The sequence below is a fragment of the Brassica napus genome, unplaced genomic scaffold, assembly GCF_020379485.1.
Source record: "Brassica napus cultivar Da-Ae unplaced genomic scaffold, Da-Ae ScsIHWf_521;HRSCAF=783, whole genome shotgun sequence".
Taxonomy (NCBI): Eukaryota; Viridiplantae; Streptophyta; class Magnoliopsida; order Brassicales; family Brassicaceae; genus Brassica; species Brassica napus.
The window spans coordinates 1,207,344-1,213,755 of NW_026016590.1; the positions used below are offsets into that span (position 1 = coordinate 1,207,344).

The following is a 6,412-nucleotide window of genomic DNA, read 5'->3' on the forward strand; positions in this document are numbered from 1 at the left end:
ATTAATATCGATCGATGTACACAAGTACCATCAATCGATGTCGTGACATCAGACACGCGACATTTTGGAATCAGCAGACTTAAAACCCAAGGCCAAGCCAAATTACGAAAATTCCCTGACGAGTTTTTAACCTAGTAGATTATATATTGCCTAAGTGTTTTGACGGCAAAGAAGAGCTTTTTGGTAGAAACCTTTTTGTTACATGTTTTGGAGAGAAGATCACTTGTGATTGGAACTCCTTGTTATCATTTCTTTTCATCTATACTATGAGTTTCTATTTCTTCATTGTTATGAATTGCTTTGCTATGTCTGAGTAGTTCAATTATTAGATCCAGGGTTCAGATAGGTTTGTGGGATTAGCCCCAAACTATAGATCTGCCTTGTTGTGATATTCATGATAGATTTGTATTCATTGCTTGTTTTAGCCTTGCTAATTAGAACTTGATCATAGGATTGCATACTCAAGCCCCCTTGTTATCCCATCCTGACATCTATCTATCATATTAGGACTGCTAGAGAGGGCTAACCGCCAATTTAGTATCTTAGTAGGGCATATCATACTCGCGCATAGGCCTGGCTAGAACCCGTCGATTGATGCCCTCAACTGACTATCGATCGACGTTGGCAAAGGTGTATCGATCGACGTCCCAATAGGACCATCGATCGACACTCACTCGTTGTCGACATACTAACCGTTGAGACACGAGATCTAGCCTGTTAACCAGTGAAACATGTGACAACTGATCACTGAGTTAAGCGATTGAGCTCTAACATATCATGCATGCAACAATTAGGCATCTATAGGTATTATAATCTCCAACACCTGAATAGTGGCCCTGCATCTAATATCATTTCCAACAAAGTTACGTTTACTAGTTACTTCGATTGTTACTATTGCTATATCATTTAAACATTTACAACTCTTAGAATTAATAAACACTAGATTTAATTGTTTCCTAGCTCCTTGTGGATTCGATCCCTAAGTACTACATCTGAACCTCTTTTGATGAGAGTAACACTCCTTATTGTAATTTGAGTGGTATCAAATTTGGCGCCGTTGCCGGGGAGCTTTGATCGCCATTAGATTTAGTTTTATTGATTCTTATTCTTTTCTCTACCCCCTTTCTAATAATCTTTTTCTTGTCTTTTCAGGTGCATGCCCAGCGGTACCCGAAACAACAAGGAGAAAGACTTGCTGTTCTCACACGATCCTCCTCATTTAGAACGCACCATCCGTAGAGGTCAACGTTCAACATCGCTCGACGCAACAACATCATCGTCGATCGATACGCACAACCAACCGTCGACCGACACCAGACCTTCATCGTCGATCGATCCCAATTGTTCGACAACGATCGATACTACACCACTTACGTCGATCGATACTGTGTCGTCAAAAATGGAAAACATTATTATTCTAACACAGGACGAGAATGGAAACCTGTATGACCAGGACGGTCATCTGCGTAATGCAACAGGTCAGAAAAAAAGACGCTCAAGGGACTGTAATCCCTGATGCTAATGCTACAGGAGCTGCTCAACCTGTAGATGAGGACGCTCGATCGAAACCACTGGCCGACTACAATCGCCCAGATGAATACTATTCCAACAGATCAGCTATTCGACTTCTGGAGATCCAGAAGCAGAATTTCGAGCTGAAGCCTCAATACTACACTCTCGTGTCGCAGATGCCCTACTCTGGGTTACCACACGATCATCCTATGGACCATTTGGAACGGTTCGAGGATCTAATCGCTACTATTCGGATGGAAGGAGTCCCCGAAGATTGCCTGCTGTGCAAGCTCTTCAAATACACGCTGAATGGAGAAGCGATGCACTGGCTTAGGCAGCAACCCACAGGATCTTTAACATCCTCGGCCGACATCAAGAATGCTTTCTTACGAAACTTCTTCTATGAGGCACGCGCTGAAGAACTTCGGAACAAAATTTTCACTTTCTCGCAGGAGGCTGGAGAGTCCTTCAAAGATGCATGGATTAGATTTTGGTTCTTCCAGCGAAACTGGCCACACCACGGATTTAACGAAGTGCAGCTGCTAAGCACTTTCTTCCGAGGTCTCGCCTTACAGTATCAAATGGCTCTTGATACGGCGAGTGAAGGAAACTTCACTACTCGGAATCCGTTGGAAGCTGTGAGACTTATCGAAAACCTTGCTAACAACAGCAGCACCAAAAACACTGACTCTGAATGGAAGAAGTTTGTAGCCTCTATCGGGAAGGACAGATGGACGAAGTAAGAGCTAAGTTAGATGTGGTGCACGAGCTTCTTAGGAAGCAAGTCTGTTCAGCTGAAGGAGAAGTAGCAGATACGGAAGGAGAAAAATATGTGAACTACATCGGAGGTACCTGATTCCAGAAATTTGGAAACCAGGGCGGAAACATAAACTTCTTTGGAAATGGTCAAAGAAGTAACCGAAGTTCACAATTTCAAAAACCCTTCAACAACAGCAAAAGCTACTCGAACTCTTACTACCAAAATCCACCACCCCAGACTCAGGAAAGCAAGATCGAAGAAATGCTTGATCGAGTACTGTTGGGACAACAACAAATCACCGTGTATTTTAACGGTAAAATAGACTCTGCCTACAACAATCTGAACACCAAAATCGAGACCTTAGGGACTCAGGTGAGAAAACTTGAAACGCTAATTCAGACGGGCGAGACTATAAAGAGGCAAGAAGCTTTCGCTAGAGAGGCAGGAGCCGACAAAGGGAAACACCACGTAAATGCCATCATAGATGATGATTTCTGGCAAGAGGTGAGAAATGAAAAGCTTGAGGAAGGAGACTTCAAAATCGAAGGCTCCATGAGTCTCGGCGGATCCCAATGGTGTCGACCGATGTCGATGAACTCGTATCGATTGACAGACCATGTCAAAGATCGATGGACGGATTACTCCAGTCATCGATCGACGTCTTCCGCTAAATCGACTGATTGCAATGCCGTTCGAATTCTAACTCATGAGGAATTCGCAGCTAAGCATCCTCACCCACCCTCCCCTTTCTATGATAAAATCGATCAATCGGTTGAGCCAACCATCGATCGACAGAGTGAGTCCGACGTCGATCGTCACAACACACCTCCCATCGATCGACAGGCACCTCTGACATACCGAGTGCGGTTACCCTCAATCAATAATGATGACATTAACGCACTTAGACCACCACCTAAACCATTAGCTAGCCCACCCGAATCAAAACCCCACCCTTTAAATAGTTCACCAGAACCAGTTCAAGAAAATCAAGAAAAGGAAGGGAGAAGGTTAAGAAAAAGAAATGAGAAGATTCCTAAGAACCTTAAGAGGGAAGCTAACGATAAGGAGATGGATGGTTTCGCTAAAAGAATCCTCAGAATCCCAATCGAAAAAGCTTTTGATGAAGCTTACTTCACACACCGGTTGTGGATGTTCTTCAGAGAAACAAAGGTAACTGAGGAGGACATTAGGAGAATGTTTCATCAAGTCAGAGAGAAGATGAAACACATGATCACATTGACGAAGAAGAGTGATCCTGGGAAGTTTGCAATACCATGCGTAGTCAAGGGTGTTGAATTTCCCCATTCAATGTGTGACACATGAGCATTGTTGGGGTCAAAAACGGTTACGACGGAATTACCACCCGGAAATCCTCGGAGATCGTATTTTCGAAAGAGATAGTAAAAAGAAATATATAACTTTCGTAAAATATAACCAATACGAAGTTTTTACGAAGAAGTATCCTTGAAGATTCAAATCCAACAAACTAAGCTCGGTCGTTGCGTAATTACTGCGCATACACGCCGACCGGTCGCTACGTTGCAACCAAGTCCGGGCCGATATCTGCCGCTACATAGCGACCGAACGTCCGACCCACTCGGTCGCTACGTAGCGACCGAGCTCGAGCCAAAGCTCGGTCGCTACGTAGCGACCGAGCTTGGCCTTAGCGACCGAGCGCTCGTCCCGCTCGGTCGCTACGTAGCGACCGGGCTCGAGCCGAAGTTTGGTCGCTGTGTAGCGATTGAACTCTTCCGAACATCGATACGACACCAATCCATGCATTCTCGTCAAACCTTCGAATGCTATCTCCCGAAGACCGTAGCAAGCTCAGTCCATGTTTTCCGCTATTCTAACTCATCGATCAAACTTCGCGGATTAGAAACCGCGGAAAGTTCGTTCTTTATCAAAATAAATCGTGGTAAACGTGTCGAGTCGGAAGACGGCCCAAAGGGACCTAAAACACGACTCGAGGCCCATCCTACGATTTCTTAACTAAAAGCCCGTGAACCAAAGTACGGTTTACGCTTGGTCCACAAGGAAGGATAAATGTCAAGTTTCCGCGGATAAATACGGAAGTTTTGAAGATAATTGTGAAGATCGGGAAAAATGGAATATCTCCATTTTTATGCTATGACGGCTTAAGGGCAGAAGAGTAAAAGCGTAAACCAACCTTTGAGCTAGTATATAAGGAGTCCTAGGCGAGGAGCATGAAAAAAGAACTTTTTTCAGAGCAAACTTAGCACTTAGAGCGATTTAGGCATTTTTCCGTTTTTGTTATTTCGAGCTGCGACTCAATTAGGTTTAGCCGTCTTAGGGTTGCTAGAACTAGGAATCTGGCCGACAGCTCTCGAGCCCAGGCTTATACCTTGTTGTAAACGCACATACGCAAATTCGGAATAAGATCTTCTTTGCTCTCCTTTTAGATTTCTTATTCTTTATCGTTGTTATTCTCGTGTTCTGATTGCTTGACGTGTGGTAATTAGCAGATATCCGGGTCCTCTGGGAAATTATGGTTTTCCTAGTTTCCTTATTTAAACGGAAATCGACAGTGCGAATTTCGGTTCCCACAGTTTGGCGCTAGAAGGAGGGGGGGGGTACGGATCAATCTAACCCGCAAAAGCCACATCAGTCTCAATCAGACATGTTAGCTAACGACGCGGATAATGTGCAAACTCCTCTTAACGGAGGCAGAGGCACCGATCTCCACACTCCAGTAGTGGACGTACCCGCGGCCAAAGCACAAGCCAACGCCGCGACGCTCGAGGAGTTTAAAAATATGTTCGCCACCTATGAGAAAAGGTCGGAAGAACAGGATAAGCTCGTGAATACCTTGACCAAACAAGTTGAAACCTTAACGGCAAGGACAAAAGCAATCCATCCCCATGAAACCACCAAAATCAGCGGGAAGAGGCTTGACTTCGCTACCCCACTCGATAGATCAGGAGTCGAGCGGGAACGACCTTCCGGTCAAAACCCTAGCGAGAAATCTTTCATCGAAAAGGAAAACCCTGAAAATCTTCCACCCCCTGCAAAGGACTCGGAGGATAACGAAGCCGAACACATTGACCTGGATCCTAGCGATGTCTCCAACGACACCGACGAGGACGTCGACAGACATCCAAGAAGGACCAGAAGCCGATCCGCTCGGGAAGGCTCCCCGTTCGAAAAACCAATGACGGAAGAAGAGGAAGTCGCCTATTGGAACAAACAAGAGGAGCTGGCTGAAAATCAAACCGAGCTCACTCGCAGTAAACGCCGACAAGCTCGGAAATCCACTGACGAGACATCGGATATCCGCGATCTTCGTGACTACATCACCAAGACTGCGGCAGAAGTGAGAGCCATAAAGTCTCAAATCCATCATGCTACTAGTGCTGCCCCCGAGATCGATCGACTGCTGGAAGGAGCTCGAAAGACCCCCTTTACCAGTCGCATTTTGGACATGAGGGTGTCCGATCCGGGAAAAATCAAAGTACCGAAGTACGATGGTACGGCCGATCCAAAACGCACCTTCAGGCTTTCCACATCGCGATGGGAAGAGCAAGACTGAAGGACGGCAAAAAAGATGCCGGCTATTGCCGCCTGTTCGTCGAAAATCTTGAAGGAGCAGGGCTCGAATGGTTCGCACGCCTTCGTCGCAACACCATCGGGAGTTTCCGACAGCTCGCATCGGAATTTCTGAAACAGTACTCTGTATTCATAGACAGAGAAACTTCCGATGTTGATCTCTGGAGTCTCTCCTAGAGGGAAGACGAACCCCTCCGCGAGTTTATCAGTCGGTTCAAACTGATAATGTCCAGGGTCAGCGGGATAAGTGACAAAGTGGCCATCGACGCGCGGAGAAAGACGCTCTGGTACAAGTCGAAATTCAGAAAGTGGATAACTCTCGACAAACCGCTAACGATCCAGGACGCCCTCCACAAAGCAACGGACTACATCATAGTCAAGGAAGAAACTAAAGTCTTGTCGCAAAAACATAAGGCAGCAAGACCATCCTCGAAAGACGTGGATCCGAAAGGGAAAAAGAAGAACTCTCGTAATGACAAGTACGTCCATCACGAGGGGGAAGATCTCCAGGGGGCGCATAACTATGCGATCAATTCGGATCAGGGCCGGACGACGGGCAACACATGGACTCGC

At 45.8% G+C, this 6,412-nt stretch overlaps 1 non-coding gene across 1 annotated transcript; it reads right to left on the reverse strand.

Moving 5' to 3' along the window:
* Positions 1-1,932: 1,932 nt before the first annotated feature.
* Positions 1,933-2,038, reverse strand: LOC125604337. Its single transcript, XR_007336138.1, has one exon. It is a non-coding gene; the product is annotated as a small nucleolar RNA R71 (small nucleolar RNA).
* Between the last annotated feature and the right edge of the window lie 4,374 nt (positions 2,039-6,412).